Raw genomic sequence first — 20,500 nt, forward strand, 5'->3', positions numbered from 1 at the left:
TTTGCAACGCCGTACAAACACAACCTAATGTTTAACCCAATAAAATAAATGCAACAATTTGCATAATTAATCAATAAACCATGACAAAATATTTTTGGTCATCTGTCCCCAAAAAGCCCAAAAGCCCAGCTTTAATGTGGCAGGTTGTAGAATCAGGCAAAGACTCAAGGCTTGACGTAGACGGTGCAGCTGTCCTTGACGTCTCTGAAGGCGCTGCAGTCAAAGTCGGCCACCACTGTCCTCAGTCCAGCTCTGTAGGGGGTCGTTTGGATTTGGTGCCTCAGAGTGGCGTTGGCTGGCAGGTCTCTGATGCTACAGGAGGAATCCCGTTAGAACGTTGAATCACATTTAACCATTTAGATAAAGGGAAAACAAGTCAACTCTACTACAGCTAAACCTACTTTGAATTGGTAAACAAAAGAGAGTAACAGGTTTACCTGTCAAAGAACTCAGATCTGAAGAGTCCGGAGCCGTTGATGGTTAAAGAGCAGAACCTCAGCGTCTCATTCAGCGGGTTCTGAAATTCCACCTGAACCGTCACCGGGTGGTGCAGACGAGCTTCACCCAGAACCTGGAGCAAACGTCACATGCTATTTTCATTACTTTTATGTCATAATTATGATTTACTGCAGTATATTCATTCTGCAGTACAGTTCACTTTCATTTAAACAGTCAAGGCCCGCATCCTGTTTAAGAAAGAATAAAAGCTGATTTGGATGCAGCAAAGTCGGCTTTTCAATAAAAGTCTGTGGAAAACTTGGTTTTATGTTTAGTTACAGTTTATTTATAAACATAAAAACTTTGAGTTGGACTTTAAATATCCCTGTGTAAGAAAATTTTGTTGGTCACAATTTTCACCCTGATTAAAAATTAAAAGACTCCTTTTGAATCTACGGCCAAATTTGTATCATTTTTTAAATGCATTCGGGGCCAAGAATCAGTTCGAGGGCCACAAATGGCCCCCGGGCTCCACTCTGGACACCCTGTCCTCAGGGTTATTTTGTCTCTGCTCGGTTTCCTGGTAGGAAATTGTCCGACCTTAATGGAGATGGGCGGTTCTTCCAGGGTGATGTCAGTGTCGGTTTCATAGATGTCACCGTTTTCATCTGTTGCATCGACCGACACCTTCATGCTGTCGTGGGTAGCGGCGTACTTACAGTAGGCCGAGTACGGGATCAGGATGGGAATATTCACAACTACATGAATGGCAAAAGGAAGACATTTAGGCTATAACATGTCAGTTATTGGCATTGATGATTGTCCCAGAAGGCTGAAAATGTTTTTATATAAAATTATAAACCCTGCATGAGATTTCCTGTTAGTTTTCAGAGTTACTGGGTAAACTGATTGAAATAGGACAGATCACATCGATCAGTTGGGTGATTCATGGACAGACCTTGTCCAGCCATTAGTTTTTGGAAATGGGAATCATGCAGGATGTTCGTCACTTTGGTTGCAGTGTAGTTTGTGACCTGGACATTCACAACGATGGACATCGATTTCACTCCGCGGCCTCTGTTGCTCAGCTTCAGGTTCAGTTTGATGTCCTGCGAATTCCTTAAACAGGTTTCCTGTCGATAAGACAAAATATCTGATGGTTTCACTCTGATATACTTTCACACAAAAGTGTCTCAAGTCAAACTTACCTTCAATGACAGTTCCACCTCTCTTGGCACAAGGACTTCCTGGGGGTCGTGCAGAACATGGTGGCCTGGTGGGTTCAACCGTCTGACAGCCGCGTCAAAGACAACTCTCTCCATTGTGCAGCCTGGTGAGGATAAACGTTTGAATTGTTCTCAGCTGAATAAACAGTTTTTGGGTCAGTTTGGGACTAATATTACCATCAACCTACAGCAGAAGCTAATATCTGTTTAGCTGACAGATATGATTCTGACTCGAGAAGTGACTTGACAGGGATTTATTTTTCTAGCAGAGAAATCATCTCAAGATGCTTTTGCTAGTGCATGTTTAGCTTAGTCTGACAAATAACTAAAACTGATCAAATCCGCCGCAGCCTTTGAGAGTTAGCGTTAGCATCGTTACCTTCTTTGTGTTTGTAGGCGTCTGTCAGATCATTGATTGCTGTGCTGCCAACGGCCTTGGTGGAGATTTTCTGGCCCACTTTCGCCGTGTCAGTGAGGTATTTCATTTTTATCTTTGAGCCATCAGCTTTAATCTGAGATCAAACACGTCCGAAATGTTACTGATGGCACAGCAAGAGATTTGAAACTGAAAAAATATATTTTTCAACTGAAAAATTAAAGATTTGAAACATTTTTAAACAAAAGAACCTAACATTTGAAATGGAAAAAAAATAATTTGAAACAGTAAAAAAAAATTGTGAAATTTTTCTTTTGTTTTGATTAAACTTTATGGCCCCAATTTAGGTCATAAGTTCTGACCTTGATTGATTTTGGGCTCCATATTAAAACATCAGGAAGCCGTTCTGACCTTCCACTTGACGATGTCAGCGTTGACCTCGCTGAAGACAAAGGGTATGTCATATTTCAGGTTGGTGTGGCCGTCGTGGACGGCCGTCACCGGAGCCGGACCGCAGCAGAACACGCCTGAGCCAAACAGATCCGACTTCAGCAACCTTTGCAAAAGCAAACTTCATTAGAGCGGAAGAACAAAAACTGTTAACCTTCACTCCTTTCCTGCGGAGTTGGATCGAAGACCTGCCAGCCATCGTAGCGGCCACCCTGGTCGAGGTCTGGCCGCCTCATCCAACCCTCCACCCACACATGGAAGTTCCTGCACGGCATGAAGAAATGTCAACATCAATTCTTTACTGCATGGCGTCTTTTATGACTTTGTATTTTATGATGATGTGAAGCACTTAGCCTTGTTAAAATGTTTTATACAAGTTAACTTAACTAATGGACCGAAATAATTTATCATTTGTTCTGGATGAAATATAAATGCAGAAGATAAACCAGGGATATCAGTTTGGAAACTATGAAAAGAATCTTAAAATCGGCAGCCGATGCAAGAAAGCCAACACTGGTGTTGGATTTTCTTGTTTCTGCGCTCCAGTTAAAACCAGTAAAGAAGATTGATTTATTGCATTTAGATTAAATGCAATAAATTGTAATAAAAGCACCTTTACTTTTGCTAAAAGACACAAATGAAAGAAACTTGATTTAACAGCTGAACTCACTTTCTTGTCCAATTTCAAACAAAAGCAAGTCCAAGATTTCAAACAGTAGTTTGAGAAAAAAGGAGCAAACGAACTAAGGACTGTCATAGTTGTTAAAAATTTGAGTTTATTGTTCGTTTGGTCTTACCAGATACTGTCTGCATTTCCCCTTTGTTTTAATCCGTACTCATCAAAATACTCGTCAATCGTGAGGCTGTTGTTTGTGTCATGACCAGACACAAAATTTGTCACAACGCGGCACGGTATGCCGAAGAACCGCATCACTGCGATCAGAACAACAGACGGCATTTAAATTGGTTTTACGCAACGGCAACACGAGTAGAGAATGAAATAAATGTACGTCACCTGTGCACATCACGCCAGCAAACACCCAGCACTGTCCGTACTTCACCGCCTTGCAGCCGCTCTTAAACCAGCGCTGCAGGATGCTGATGCTGCTGGTCCATCTGGTTGGACAAACACCGTCCTGGTAGCCGCCATCCCAACATCCTTCTAAAACGCCCATGTCATCATTGCAGTTGATCTGTCAGATGGAGAAATGTTAATCCATATAAAGGTTTAAATTAAATGAGACTTTTTGAGAAGGTTTGGCCTCACCATGGCGCTGATCACACGGCCAACATAGATGGGGTTGCAGCGAGCTGAAACATCATCTTCAGGGTCTCGCTTGTGTTTTGGGTTGACATCCAACAATTTGAAGCAATATCCACCATTTCTTCCTCAAACTGTAAGAAACAGAATGCTGGACGTATGAGCACCAGCATGTTGTTGGCCAAAGATCAAAATCCAGATTACTGGATGGTCACTGCTTTGGCATCTTAGACGTTCATAGTTCAGGTATTTGACTCAACTCGTCCACATAAAGCAAAACAACCAAGCTGTGGTGTTTTCTAAGCAGCTCAACAAAGACTGCAATGATTTGTTGGGTTGCAGTTTTAAAGGACGGCCAATATAAATGAGGTTGCAGCAAACTGAAACATCATCATCGTGATAGACTCTTGTTTTGAGCTGAAGTCCAACAACTTGAGACAAGTATCCACAATTTCTTCCTCAAACTGCTAAGAAGACGATGCCGACTTCCTTATCAGCATTGCTGACTTTGTTGTTTGGCCAACAACAAAGATTATGGTCCTTGTTGTCAACAACAAACAACGTGGATTCTGATCTTTAGCCAAAGATCAGAATCCACGGTCATTGCTTGTGAGTGTTCAATCACATTTTAGAGGTTTATGGAGGCATTTAGTGAATCCACCCGAGTAATCTGATCTACATAAACCAAAACAACCAATCTTTGGTGCTTTCCAAGCAGTTCAACAAAGATTGAAATGATTCTTTAAATCTGTCTTAAGGGAGGACAGATTTATAAAAAATAAAAATAAAAAAGTAGTAAAAAAAACACCCAGAAATTTGGTAAACATGGATTTTGTAACTGTACCTAAATCAAGACGGACTCCAGGATAGACTTTTGAGGAACTCCACCCCCAGTTACAGCTACAGCCAATGAATGTGTTTGTTGCCTGCTACTGAATGTACAATAAATATGATTGATGTATTCTTGTAAACCTCACCTGTCCAAAGTCCCAGAACATTGGACTGAAGTAGCAGGCCGTCCCTCTGTAGATGTGTCCCTTTTCATTCATCACATATTCCTGACGCTCCTTTTCATCAGGCAGGTACACCCAGTCATCTGCAAACCAAGACAAAGATCCTGTCAATGAATCAACCAACATGGGATCCTTCAAGGTTTTTTCTGTTGTTGAGCAGTTTCCTCCCATCTCTCCGTCTTTGGTGGGTTTGGAAAGTTTCTCTTGAGTCAGTACTCACTCTGACACCAGGGGTTGAAAAGCACCACCAGGCTTTCCTTCACGGCCGACGGCCTCCCCAGCGCTATGGACAGAGAGTACTTCCCCACTGGAGCATCAGCTGGAGGGGTCACGGAAAGGGTCACACAGCCGGTCTGCAGGGAGGACTTGGTGTCGATGCTGCAGCTCCAGACAGCTTTAGTGCCCACACCACACATCAGTCCTCTGGTACCAAAAGTACACTTGGTCCCTCTGCTTGGTGATGGATAACGACCTTTGGAGAGAATCGCTTCAGTACACAAGTGAAAATCATTTCTACTTCAGTAGATTCCTGATTTGTTTTGACCCTTGGCAGCTACGTCACAATTCTTTCCAAAGTTGTTTTTGTCAGTTTATTAAAGGCTTTTACTTGTTGGAGTCGAGCTAATTTGTCTGTGAAGGTAACTGACCCGGTTGGGCTCAAAGAGGCCGGGATTTACAAAAGTTGGAAACAGTTAGCTTAGAAACCGACCCGAAGCACCTTAGAAACCGAATTTTTAGACTAGCATTGGATGTTTTGACGTCCGTCATGGCGGAGCGGGCGGAGTTCCGGACAGGTGACATCACATGCAAAGGACCAATAAGGATGGACAGAAATGATGATGCTGATGCTGTTATAACGTGGCTGGTAAATGTATTTCTATGCAGCTCTTCATCCTTCAGGATGTTGCTGAAGGTTGAAAGTGTGGCACCTGTTTCCACGATGAGCTTGATTGGCTCCGATGTGCTGAAAGTGAAGTCCAGCTCCAACGTGACGCTGAAAGGCTGCCCTCGTCTCACAATCAGTTGGCTGGTAGAGATTTCATGGGTATTATGGGCGACATTGTTGGCATGGCAGTGGAGGTCCACTCTCTTGATTGCTGGAGAAACATGAAACATCAGCACCAAAACTAAACAGACTCAAACAGAAAAGGGCGACTGGACAATAAATCCAGTGATTTAATAATTAATTCAGATGAAGCATGCTTGATGATATAAATTCTGGATGAATTCTGAGATTAAAGTAAGAAGTAATTTTTGCCCTAATTGTCTCCCGTAGAAGCAGGTTTATTAGGAATGTTGTTCTTGCTGAAAGCAAACAGTCGCTTTCAAAATGTCAAAAATGTACTTCACAATATTTTTAAAGTTTGAATAGAAACAAGTAAAATATTTTTAAAATATTTGGTGTTCTTGTTTAAATGTTTCACTTGCTTTTATTTCAGACCATTTCGATATTATTTGGCTTCTGTAATTTTGTATTCAACATAAGTAATAAACTAAAATCTGAAATATTTAAGAGTTGAACCACGACAGAGTAAAATAAGCTACCAAGTACTGTGTCAGAGTTACGCTTTACTTTAAAAATAATAAATTGAACATTTCCATGTGTAGTGTTAGCTCACCGGTTGCCACGCTGCACATCTTGTCTGTCGGTTCTGCAGGATCTGAAAGTGAAGAGTGAAGCGGTTCTGCAGCCGCCTGAGCTTTAAAGGCTCCGATCACTTCCTCCATTAGATAACATCTCTGGTTCTGCAGCTTATCGCAGCTAAAAACATAGAAAACTATTTGAAACATGTGGTAAAACTGCTGCAGGTCATAGTTCAGTGAACTTCAAAAATGTGCTGCTGGCCTGTAGCTGCTGCTGTTCAGGTTTAATCAGATGGAGGATCCAGCAGGTGGATCAACCACATGCAGAATTTACCTGACAGGTTCTGAAATAGCTTCATGACAATAGACAATGTTCTGTCCCTGGTTGATTTGATCTCTTCAATCTGATTTACCTTTATTTCACATAACAATAAAATGCAAAGCTGCACTGCAAAAACAACATTTTTGTCTAGCTTCTAGAGGAAATATCTTCGTACACTTGAAATATTACAAAACTAAGAAATAAGTTTTCAGCAATATATAGGAGTTTATTTTCAGTAAAGAAATGTTTTAATAGTGACAACAGGACGAGTTTCAGGCCTTTAAAAACTCAGAGTGAAATCATCACTTTTCAAAAACTCATCACTTAACAGAACGATACCTGCAGCATTTTAAGGAAGACTGCTGAGAAAGCTTAAGGTCCAAATGGAGGGCGCCAGGAACACTTCCAGGGTTTCCTGCAGAGGCCGGTGGTTGGGGTCACTGAGGTCGTGGGTTTGGGCCTTGCCTGGCATGATGCTGCATCACCGAACTGTTCTCCCTCTGAAGCTTTTCACTTCCATGAACAGAAAGTTCTCCTGGGTCTTTGCTCCATCTCCTCTCATGGCTGCTGGTTCTGAACGCGGTTCTGGTTCTGCTGCAGGTTTCTTCCTGTTAGAGGGGAGTTCTTCCTCTCCACAGTCGCTGTAATGAAACATGTTAAACTGCTTCAATAATAAACTGATTTATTGATAACTGGGATCGATCAACTGGAACCTGTGACTTAACAAATGAACTGAATAAATCTACGTTTTTACTGCTTGATTTGTGTTTTTTGTTTTAGCTGTTTTGAACATTTTTGTATTGGTTGTTTGGTGTTTCTGTTCTCTGTTCATCTGTTTTCAGCCATTTTCACCTGCACTGTAAACATGACGTCGCCAGCAGCAGCTCATTTGGATTTAAAGTGACAGAGGCCCTAAAACTGCTCATTCTGATGCTTGTTTCATACTTTTCTCCAACCATAAGCTTCACATTTTATTTTATTTTTATCTTTAAACTTATAACGTGTGTCAGCATCTCCTGCTTCTTTGGAGACAATCTGGTCACTTTCTCATCAGATAACATCTCTGGTCCTGCAGCTTAATGCAGCTAAACAATATAAAACTATGTCAAACATCTGGAGAAGCTGCAGCAGGTCCAGTGAACTTGTTAAATAGCTGATTGATCGTTGCTATTCGTTGACAGACATTGACGTCTACAGAAAACGTCTGATAAAGCGTTGACTGTATTGGTTTTATCAGACGTTCCTCTGCAGGCGCCATCAGGTGCATGGATCACTGACCGGGAATTATGTGCAGTATTTACTGATCATGTTTACAATACATGAATATAGCTTAGAGTATTCTGACTTTCACTGATCTATCAATAGTTGATAACCATCTGATCTCTGGAGGCAAATTAACTCCTAACTTTCTCCCAAAACTGTTACGTTAATATTATGTTACAATATAAAGTAAATGGGAAAGTTTATAAATTCGACTAAATATAATGTTCTGTCTTGGACTTTGCAGCTTCACACAACACATCAGGATGTTCAGGTACAAATACTGTTGATTTGATTTACTGAGCTCTACAGAAACGTCTCTTCCTCCCAAACCGAGAGCAGATTATTGTAGTTCATTGTAGGGTTGGTAGTTTTTAAACGAGTCTCTTTGTTCCCTGTAGTTCAGAGATCAGTGGAAATGAACAAAACACGATTATGCAAGAAGAGAAGCACAGAAAAGCTGTGAGAAAAGATATAAACAGCATCATAAAGTTACTGATATGTTTGTCACTACAAGTTCAACTGCAAAAAATGACAGTTTTGTGGACAAATGTGTAAGAAGAGTTTTTATAGCATTTTGATTTCAAATAATAAAAGAAAAGTAGACTCTGTGTCCAACTAAGTGTCATTTAGTGATAAAGTATCAGTTTGCAGCTGTTGCTATCATGTAATATCTTCAAAAAGTCAAAGTGTGTATCAATTTTCAACATGATTACTGTCTTCCTGGTCGGCTGCTGTGCTGTTAACGTTGAAACAACACGACTTGCAGAGATATTCCCTGAATGTCGTGTAATTTCACATGTTATATCATGTTATATGTTATATCATGTTATCTCATGGTGGGTAAAAATAATTTGGTCCCAGTCCAGACTGGAGATATTAAAGACACTCTGAAACGTTTTTGTCTCCAATATCCACTGAATCTTGTGTTCAGACAACAAACAACGGATTATCTGATTTTACTGACAATGAGAGCAAAACACAATATGACAGTTTTCAGATTAAACCCAAAGATAATCTGAGTTGTGAAAATTTGACAAGATTTTTCTGCATGACAAGGTTTGACCAGTCAGGGTTTGTGAAAAGATTAGAACATTTTTCAAATATTAGGATATAATTGAAATGATTTGATCTTTAACAATTTCAAAAATAATTCAAGTTGAAACTAAACCAAGGATTAATTACTATTTCATAATTGTAGCATTTTATTGGAAAATGTTCCTCTTCCTCCCAGAAACCTATTAATTTAAAGTAGCCAAAATATTGTGCTCAACTAGAGGATATTTTCTGCAACATATTTTTTCAGCTCTTGCCAGTCAAACAAACTAAACCCTTTGAAAAACTTATTACCCCTCCCCACCTGGGGTGGCGCTGCACCAAGAACAATTAAACAACGGTAAGACACCGAGTACAACTTCTACCTTTGTGAAATGTAAACAAAAATAGATTTGCGTCAGACTGTTGTGTGATTTCTCTTTTGTTTTTGGTTCAGACCAGAAGACATTTCTCCTGTCAGTGCTGAACTAACGTGTTTTGTTTTAGTTGTGTTTAGTATTTACAGGTTTTCATATTGTCTCCTTCTGCAGCGCCATCGCAGGCGAGGAGGGGAACTGGTTGCTCAAAGGGTTTTGGTTGGTTTGACACAGTCTCCAGATGGAAACAAAAGTAAAGCAGGTTCAGATTTCCTCCAGAATCTAATAAAAGTGCCAAAACGTTGATAACCCGGACACCAACACTACTGTAAAAGTGTGAGCACTTTTATTGATAAATTGGTTGTTTTAATCTAATGTTTGTGCACATCTGCGAGCAGTTCACGGATGTCAGAGTAGGGGGCGCCACTTCTTAATATTTTGGCCCGTAGGAGCGGTTTGATGAGGTGAGGGGGCACGCCGCGCCGCATGGCGTCCTTCACCACGGGGCTGTTCATCATCATGGCCTCCTCCAGCTGGTTGGTCTCCATGGGGATCTCCTGGTCCAGCGACGACGGGAGGCCATCTTGTTCGAACAGGTCTGCGACCAAATCTTTCAGGTCGGTGTAGTTTGACCCGATGGTTTGAAGCCTTTTCTGGACTCTCCTGAGGACGAGGTGCCGAGGCAGGTCCATTCTCAGCGCTTCACGGACGATCAGGGAGTTTTCTGGAAACGTCCTGAGCGACACGTTGAGAATGTTACGTCTTGTTTCTGTGAGTTTCAGCTGCTGGAGAAAAACCTGCTGGGTTTGTGTTTTTCCTACCGCTGAGTGGTTTCTAAAGAATCACAGCTCTTTCCAAAATGGACATTGGGTTTTGACCTGCATCCTGCATCTCTCCAACAGCAAAATTCAAACAAATGGCTTTGAGCTGATATGAGCTTCCTCACCATTAAACGGATGCACATCAACGCTTGTGTCAGCTGGGAGGATTTTGGCGAAGGGGTTGGAGAGTTTGGCTGCATTGAGGTAAACAAACTAAAACAGAGATTATGTCGATTATGTTGAAATAAATCGGCACAGAAAGTTTTTACCACTCGAAAATACACAATTATGTCATCAGCATAAAGACGTAAGTCATGAATCCCTCTAGTTTCTTGAGTATCTATAACGCAGGGCTTTCAGGTGTGCACTGCATAAAACACACAAATCTTAAGTATTTTCAGTTTATTTTCTATTGCAAAAGTGTACTTTTTCAAGTGTACTTGCAGTGTTAATAGCAAGAAACTAATTGTACTTAGTTTCTTGCAAGAAACTAAAAGGTTTCAAGTGAGAAACTTTTTAGTTTCTTGAATAAGAAGAAACTAAAGAGTAAATAATTCTTCAATACTGATCAAATTTACTACTTCTCCAGGCAGATTATTTCACTTATAACCTCACATTTTCCCATGTTATAAGTGAAGTAACGTGGGAAAACATTAACATACCTATTGAGGAATTATTGAAAGTTCCTTTATCTTGTTAAAATGTTAATTTTATGTCAGTTTTGTCTTATTTCAGATTTGCTGTAGAAACTAGACCAATAAAATGTGTTTCTTGCAGTGTGTATTTTCACACCTGACTGGGTTTAATTAGAGAATGAAACCGCAACATTTGTTACATTTTCAGCTGATGTGCAAAACCAACCAAACTAATTTAAAAAATCTGTTCCCCTCCTCACCAGGGGGGGCGCTGCAACAAAATACACAGAAGAAAATGAAGACACTGAGCAGAACTTCCTTCTTTATTAAATGAAAACAAAAGTGGAATAGCAGCGGATTTTAGTGGCTGTTGGACTTTAGAACAAAATAATTTCACTTTTGTCTTTGGTAAAAGTCTTCAAGTCATTTCCAGGCTCCATCTGGCGTTTGTTTTGGTTGCATTTACCCAGAATGCCCTGCGCTACAGTCCACTTCCGGTATATGGCTCTTGATCCACAATGCTTCACTTTCTGCTCTCATTTGTCTTGATTAGAAAATTTAATTTGTTGAATTTTATTTAACGTTTAAAATAGTTTAAAATAGTAAAAATGAACAATTTTGAAAAATGATGTTCTTCATCCTGTGATGTCATTGACCAAATATGGCAGCCGGTCAGCAGGTTTCAACGCATCACATTTGAGATAAGACATATATTCTTTTTTATATTTATTCTATTTGTTTTGGAAGTGGAGTCATTTCAACATTAAAATGAAGTAAAACCACATTTCAATTTATTATTACATATTCATCTATTTTTTGACAAAAACAATAAAATGGCTTCATTGTAATTTCATATTTCTTATTGAAAAAACGACTTTTATAAAATTCCATCTAGATCCTGTTAATTTGTCAACAGTTGAGCCACTTTTACAATTGAATGCATTTATAAACCATTTTGCAAAATAAGTTTTTACTGAGGATTTAAACATCTGTTATTAGAATAACTAGTGATGTAACCATTAGGATGATGCCAATTAAAGGCCTAATTATCTGCACTAATTGAGCCGTTTGGGTGTTTTGGACGTAACTTGGAGCTAAATGACATCACACTTCGAGCTCCTCTGCTTGGACTGTTAAACTAATCCCAAAATCATAAACATGTTCATTATTTATAAAACGCAAAGACAAGAAATCAGAAACAAAAGTTAATTAACTAAAAATGGCCTCATGATGATTCTGACCATCATTTAAATTCAGTTTATTTCAAACGTTTTTCATCTCCTTCTGCCGACAAATATTTTGAAATATAGATTTTTAAATTTGTTTTAGTCAATTTGGATGGTGGAATAATAAAATACTCAACTAACAAACAAGATAAAACATGAACCTGAAACTGAGCCGAGCCAAAAGATTTGAATGCAAATTTTACAGCAACAATCCCCAAAAATAAACATTTAAATTAAATTTTAATTTGATTTTCCTTTTCTTAGAGCAGACCTGAACTAAAAAAAAGTGATGGCTTGAAATGATTGGCTTTAATCTACATGCAGCAGAGAAAAAAAAATAGCATTTATTTACTTTGATGACTATTTCAAACCACAAACAGGTGAACATGTTTCTTCTTCATTTAGTTAAAAATAAAACTTATGAAGATTTCTGTCATTTTCCACATTAAACTCAAACTTTCCTGTGTGAAAACTCTGTGATTGTTTTCTGTTCTCCTACCTGATTTTAGTAGATTTAACATGAAAACAGCAAAATCTCCCAACAAACTGAAGCCGAGAGCTGCAGACGCTGCAGAACCAGAACCAGATCCGGAACCGCTGTCAGCGCCGCTGTGACTTCATCAGAATGTCAGAATGTTCTGAAGAATCCGCCCAGAAACAAGACAAGCTGCTTTTATTTAAATCAAAACCTCCAATGTCATAATAGCACTCTGCTGAATGTTTTATTATTTGTAGCAAAGACTGAATATACAGCTAAAAATACTTTTAATATCAACATTCAATTAACGAAGGTTAATTAAGGTGATTAATAGGAGGTTTTGTATAAAGAATCACAGAATATGAACCAGGTTTATCTAAACCAGTTAACAGATTATTAAATTATTTGAGGATTATCTCAGTAATTGATTTAGAACAATTGATCCTACTAATGCTTTCAGCTCTAATAAATTGACAAATAAGTTGTAAGTGTTAGAAAATATGTAAAAAACAAAACAAAAACAGATTAACAATAACAACCCTGATAAACAAAAATACTGAGCAGTTATTGGACCAGAAATATTGAGAAGGATGACTTTTTATTAAAACATATAAATTCATTTATATTGATTTTTTTTTTAACTTTATCAATTTTCACAGCGTGTTCTTTACAGAGTTTATGTTTTATACAACACTGTTAACAAGTAAAACCCCAACACGTGACAAAAACAAGAAAAAACAACAAAAAAAAAAACATTCACACAAAAAATAGACAAACGAAAATACAAAAATCTGTTCACAGCTGACTAGAAAAATATAATATATATAACAAAAGTTTGGTTACGATGAGGTATTCATTGAATGTTTCCATGTATTGTAAAAATGGCTGCCATGTATTTTATATTGAATTACAAAAAAAACACAACACAATGTTTTATTTTGTCAAGACACTTTAGTGTCCTAGTCAAAGTTCAACATAACAAGAGGGACGGTAAATTATTATTATAATGCAGCGAAATCAGATCAGATTCAAATGTAAATTATTTCGCAGTCAATTGTTTGTTTCCCTCAAGTTCATGTTGACAGGCGTCATTAGGGTTTTCTTTGTGTGTGTGTGTGTGTGTGGTGTGTGTGTGTGTGTGTGTGTGTGTGTGTGTGTGTGTGTGTGTGGCTGTCGTCGTATCAGATTGTCGCTGGGTGTTTTGTCGCTGAGCAGCCGAGCATAAACGGCTCAGCTAATGAGGAAGAGGAGGCCAGACGTCATGGATCAGAAGAAGGAGAAGAAGAAGAAGAAGAGAAGAAGAAGAAGGAGAAGAAGAAGAGAAGAGAAGAAGAAGAAGAAGGAGAAGAAGAAGAAGAGGAGGGGAGCCTCCAGTAAGAGGGTCGGGTCGATTTATATTTAGATCCAGAATTAAAACGTTTCTCCAACTTATATTCACGTTTGTTTGCAGGAAGAGGAGCAGCAGGAACTTCTACCAACTCAAGGTGAGACTTTATCCATCTTTTTAGTCAGAGAAAGTTTGTAACTTTAAATAACTTTGTGTTATTGTCTTTAAACATTTTTATCACTTATTACATTTTCTTTGCCCAGTCAACTGATCTTTAGCAGCAAAAGTCAAAGGTCAGCGGACGTCGGTCTCAGCAAAAAGACGGGATGTAGCATAAATATTTAAAAGCGTTTTGTACAGAAGGTTTTCAATTTGCGAGGTGAACCGACGGTGCAATTAAAGACATGAAGCATGAAAGAAGCTGATTTATTATTTATAAATTATGAGAACCAATAACTGCGACTGGATGCATTATTGATCAGGACCGATAACGAAGCTGCTGGTTTGGCAGAGAAGGTTCTGGGATTTTACTGAGGATCAACATGGGAGGAAAATGAGATTAAAAACAAACGTTTTATTTTCAGTAGAAGTAAGTTTTAAATCTTATTATCTCTATTAAGACATTTTTACCTTAAGCTCCTAATTTTGTCTGATTTAAAATATTTGCCCTGCAAACTCCACAAGTACTTGGTAAGATTTGGTGTTTTTGCAGTGTACTGTGTAAAATCAACATGTTATGTTATTTCTTCATCAAAAACAAAACTGGATTTTTTCATGCATGTTTTTAATCTGCATGGCAACCATAGTTGTACAAAACGCCTGGGAGGACTTAGCTCCGCCTTCGAGGCGCAGCTCCATTTTCTAAAGACTTAAAGAGTAATTGTCCTATAAAACGGCAGAATGTGCCTGGAAACACAGTACTGCCCCTTCAGGCTCTGTGGTTGGTGTGAAACTGTCCCGACTTCCTGTGTGTCACTTCCTGTCCTCCAGATGTCGTGGCGCTCGTCTTTCCGGTGCTCAAAGTTTCGCTACGTCTTCGGGAAGCCAGCGACCAAAGAGCACAGCTACGACGGCCTGCCAACACAGAAGCGTCCATGACAACCACTACTGCTCAGCCAATCCCTGCTTCATCGCCGTGGTGACGGAGTGCGCGGGGGCGGGGCCTTCCTCGTCCTGCCCATTCATTGTGTATGGAGGTCAAACTCGGGTCACGTCCAGCCGACACAACAATCATTTTACTGCTGCTTGTTAAACTGACCTTCTGTCCGTCTACTGTCCAAATAAAACTCAACACACTAAACTTTTAGTTAGAAATGTTTAAATAATTAGTTTAATTTAGCAAAGTAAAATGTCTTCCAGTTGGGGAGAGTAGACCCTCACTATCCGAGGGTTTGTGGTCACAGCGGCCGAGTTCTGGACGTCAAATGGAATCCGTTCAACGATTATTGCATTGCCTCTTGCTCTGAAGACTCCACTGTAAGCAGCCATGTTTCCCTTTGTTTATTCACATTTAAAGGTTCATTTCCAAAGGTTTTCTTTGGTTCAGACTTTATTTTATGGTTGAACCTAAAATCAGGGTCAGGTCAGTAGAAATGTCAACATAGAGGATGAAATCATGATTTTATCCTCTATGTACGCAGGTGAAGATTTGGGATATTCCAGTGTGTGGGGTCCAACAGAACCTCACCAAGGCCAGGAAGACTCTGACGGGCCACAGCAGGAGGGTGGCGATCATTGAGTGGCATCCAACTGCAGAGAACCTGCTGCTCAGCTCGGGCTACGACTACAAGGTCAAAACGAAAATAACAAAACGTTTCTGATTCTCCGCTGATGATTAAAAAAACTATTTCACAATTGCAAAAAAACAAAACAAAAAGACAATTTGTGCACAAACGTTTTACTGGAACCTTCTCCAGGTTCTCCTCTGGGACGTGTCCCATTCCGGTTCTGTTATCAGACACCCGGTCCGGGTGGTTCTGATGCCCGTCCACCATTGCTACCCGTCCGAGGCGCTGCTGCTGTCCGTCAGCTTCAACATGGACGGCAGCAGACTGGCGGTCACATCTAAAGACCGGCAGATTCGGGTTCTGGAGCCGCGGACCGGGAAGATCCTACAGGTGGCTTTTTTCAGAGTTTTTTGTGTCGGTTGGTGGATTTGGTAGTCATGTTACTATTTGGTTTTACAGGTTTCCAGCAACAAGACACACAGGGCTAACAAGGTTTTATACATCAGAGGGCTAAAGATGCTCCTGTCCACTGGAAGCTCGCCCTGGAACCACAGACAGATCATCCTCTGGGACCCAGTAAGACTTTAGTTTAAACCCAGCAGCCAGAATTAGTTCAGGGTTCAGCTGGGGGAAAAATTGCTTCATTTTTTTTACATTTTCAGTTGCTGGAGTTCACTTTCAGACTGCATTGAGTCAAACCTTTTGAAAAAACTTTTCCTCTCCTCGCCTGTGGGGGCGCTGCAAGAACCACTGAAGGAAACAATTTGAAAGAAGAAGAACCTGGAGCAACTTCCCTCTTTGCAAAATGTAAACAAAAATGGAAAAGCGTCAGATTTTAGCGGTTGGAGGATTTTTCTTGTCCTCTGTAAAAGACCACAACACATTTCCCCTGCTAGCACTAGCCTAGCGTGTTTGTTTTGGTTGAACTTACCCAGAATGCCCTGCGTTGCAGTCCACTTCCTGTTTTTCATGCGTTCATATGCATTCAAACCGCTAAAGAGTTCACTTCAATAAACATGTAGCGTCCTGATCCACCTCTTACCCAGAACATTAGCTGCACAAAGGCACCAAAACCTCCCGCACCAATCAGTTGTGTCTCCACTTGTTTAAACCTAAAACATCTTTTTGACCTTTTATTTGTGCAGGATGATTTATCAGAGCCTCTGTATGAAGAGGATCTGGACGGATCTGCAGGAGTTCTCTTCCCGTTCTACGATCCTGATACACAGATGCTCTACTTGGCTGGAAAGGTTTGAAAATGCTAATTAAATCCAGAATAATTAATGTAACATGTTGGGTCTGAACACTAACATGCTTCCCAAGTTCAGTAAAGTATTATTGACCACTCAGTGTATTTCCTGTGATGTTTACAAGGTTTTTGGTCTAAATTGTAGAAGTACTTCTGATTGAAGTATTTGCCTCTCAATAAAAACAGCAGCAATGAGGTTCGGCATGAATGTTGTTGTCGTGTTTCAGGGGGACGGGAACATCAGATACTACGAGCTGAGCTCTGAGAAACCCTACATCAGCTTCCTGATGGAGTACAGATCGCTGCTGCCACAGAAAGGACTGGGTCGGAGTGATTTAACTATTCAAATACTTCAAATGGAGAAAACAAGTTTGGTTTGAGAAAGAGCTGATAATGAAGAAGCATACACAGATTTTGAATAGAGTGGAAGTAAAAATTGGGGACAAACATCCCTAAAATTAGTTTGATCTGCAAAAAGGAACCAGGATACACAGTTTGGGCAACAGAAACCAAAAACAATGTCATATTGGATTGTGAAACACTGAACAATGAGTGACTGTTCAGGACTCATAAATAAATCATAGATAACGTTAAAGGACTGATAGCTGACAGTGCGAAGAGTTCAGATTAAATCTGTTGGGAAACGTTTCGTATTTTTGTTGCGATTTCAGGTGTGATGCCGAAACGCGGCCTGGATGTGAGCGTGTGTGAGATCTTCCGTTTTTATCGGCTGATTGCCGTCAAAGACCTGGTAGAGCCTCTGTCGATGATCATACCACGGAAACAGGTATCGATCGTCCCGTTGTGTCGTTATCATTGGTTAAGCAGCTGATGAGGAGAGGTTTGCTGTTCCAGTCTGAGGTTTTCCACCAGGATTTGTATCCAATGACGGCTGGAAACCAGGCAGCTTTGACGGCTCAGGAGTGGCTGCTGGGCATCAACAGGGGTATTAACCCTCACAAACATCCCACTGGTTACAGATGGTTAGAGTTATGTCAGTAGTTACCAGGGCTCTCTGCTGCTCTTCAGGCCCGGTGCTGATGTCCTTGAGGCCGGAGGCTCATGTGGAAAACCCATACGCTGAAACTCCTGTGGATAAAAACCAGTTGAGGCAGCTGAGCGCCGTCAGGCTGCAGAGCAACACACACCTGGACTTTATAGAAAAGGTACTGATACGATTAGTCACAAAACACTGAGACGGAGTATCAGGGCCATAATGAGAAAAAAAATAATTATGAGAATAATAAGAATAGAATAAAATCATAATATTACCATAATAAAGTTGCACGAGAATATTATAAGAAAAAGGTCATAGCAGAATAAAGTTACAGTATTTATAAAATAAAATCAGCATTATGAAATCTTTATTTTCATCTATATTTCGTGGCTTTTTGAACTTAATTCAAAGTTTAGTTAACCAGAAGAAACAAGATGGCCGCCGGGTCACATCAATCTGACCTCTGGAAACCAAAGGGGGGAAAAATTCAAAATATGTATCACCTTTAAGAACCAAAGTCTGATCAATTAATAAAAACAGTAGAGATGGTTCTGGTTGTGTAAACGTCTCCACTCGGTTCCGTCCAAATGTTTGGTTGTTTCCAGGCCTTCCTGGAGGAGCAGCTGGCCTATCAGGACGCCAAATACCCCCGAGAGCTGAGCGACCTGTCGGGCTGGCAGCCGGATGACACGGACGGGCCGCTGTGGTTCTACCGCTGCACGCCGCACTGCCGCGAACCGGCCGAGGAACCGCCGCCCACCACCGAGAGCGAGGTCCAACAGAACCACAGAGAACGACAGGATCAAACCCCAGAACACAGTCAGTGACCGAGTCTCTGCTTCAGCTCCTGCAGGCATTTTACAGACAACAGGACGAGATCAGAGGCTTGAAGGACGAGCTGCATCAGAAGGAGGTCTGCAAAAACACACAATTTATAAAAAAAATAATGAAACATGTGGACGCTTGTCTGCTTTTTGTTTGACAAGTTAAGAAAATGTGCATTTTTCTTGGTCAAAAAAAAAAATTTAGAGACCAACAATGTATTGAAAAATAAATAAAATAAAAATTACATTTGATCAACATTTATGCCGCATGCTGAGTAAAAAACACAGCAAAGGCAAACAGTTCGTCTGTTAGCAGCTAGCAAGCTAAACTTAATCTCAACTAGCTAGCTTAAACTAGCATTAGCAGAACTTCATTTGTTTGGTTCCAAAAATAAAATTTTGTCCCACATGAACATTTGAACGCGACAGGATTAACTAAAAACATTAAAATGATCATAAATAATTGTAATAATTTACTAACATGCTAACCAGGAATAAATATTTGCACTCAAATGTCATCCAGAAACATGCTAGCTTAGCAAGGTAAGGTAATGTTTTCTCTTTTTTTTCTATTACAGCAAACAGGAATTTGTGTCAGTGTTTACTGGTCGACATTAAATTTAAAGAAGTTATTTAAGGACCGAAATAACTTCTTTTGATTAATTTAGTGTTTAGTTGCATATTAAATAGTATCAATTTATTAATAATTGATGTTTAATTATCTGAGTAATTACAAGAAGCTTTTCTATAGGTCCAGCATCGATCCACACAAAGTTTAGGCACTTTAAAACAAAAAAACTGTATAAAATGATTGTTTGTTTCCATCTTGCAGGTGAGAATCGCGAAACTGGAGCTGGATATAAAGAACAGGAGCAACCTGAGGGCGACCTTCTGACCCCGTCAGTTATTCACTCTGACCTTAACGACATGGAAGCTGTTTCACTTTTGCTCCGGAAACAAAGAACTGTTTAATTTATATGTATAAAAATTGTGAAAATAAGATTAAAACTTGATAATTAAATGAAATTTAATTATCAAGTTTAATAAACATCAGTATGTTATGCATGTTTGTACTAAATGTTATAAACTGGTGACTCTTCACTCTGGAAGTGTTTTCTAATGCAACAAAGTTGCATCTTGGTGACAAATTCTGAAAATTTTCAACATTTTCACAGGATTGTGCAAAGTAATTTTCAGTAAACATTACAATCTTTGAGTAAAGCTGAGCCAGATATTGAACACTTTATTTTTGTTTGTGACGATTCAAGCAATGACATGAAAACTATTCAGCATTCAAAAGTATAGATAACTTTGACTGATATAAAAGCAAATGATGTTATAAAACATAAAAGAAACAATTGGTGTAGATCCTAAATGATTTTCAGCTTGTTGAAAATAATGAGAAACTCCTGTTATAAACTGCTAAATGTTGTGGAGGTTAAACTTGATGAACCAGTTTAATCAAATGAAGTTTTGTATTAATAATTAAATATTTTAAGTCTTTTACAGCTTGTATTTAGTTGGACTTTGAATTTGAACACTGATTTGTTGCCCCCTTGTGGACAAACGTCATAACTAGAAGTTACAGAAGGTGTATTCTGCAACTTTTTATACATATTTAGCGTCTTTCTGAGCTTAAAAACTCAAAAATCTAATATTTTCACAACATGACAAATGTTTAACTTTTGAAAAGAAGTTTTAAGTTTTCTAGAATTTGTTTTAAATTAAGACATGTTTAATTTCGGGGGTAAATTTCTGCTTCTCTGCAATTCATAACTTTTTGTGAAAAAATTTACCAATGAAGTTTAACAAAAATACTTTTTATTAGAATTTTTGTTTTTTTGTGTAAATTCAGAATGAAGAGACACCAGGAG

At 39.3% G+C, this 20,500-nt stretch overlaps 2 pseudogenes; one reads left to right on the forward strand and one right to left on the reverse strand.

Annotated features, from left to right (window-relative positions):
- Positions 1-14: 14 nt before the first annotated feature.
- LOC129351398 (protein-glutamine gamma-glutamyltransferase E-like) lies at positions 15-6,465 on the reverse strand (annotated as a pseudogene).
- Positions 6,466-14,810: 8,345 nt separating this feature from the next.
- LOC129351381 (coronin-2B-like) lies at positions 14,811-19,703 on the forward strand (annotated as a pseudogene).
- Positions 19,704-20,500: the final 797 nt, after the last annotated feature.

Source organism: Poeciliopsis prolifica, unplaced genomic scaffold (genome assembly GCF_027474105.1).
Source record: "Poeciliopsis prolifica strain line A6 unplaced genomic scaffold, Auburn_PproV2 SCAFFOLD066, whole genome shotgun sequence".
In the NCBI taxonomy this organism is placed as follows: domain Eukaryota; kingdom Metazoa; phylum Chordata; class Actinopteri; order Cyprinodontiformes; family Poeciliidae; genus Poeciliopsis; species Poeciliopsis prolifica.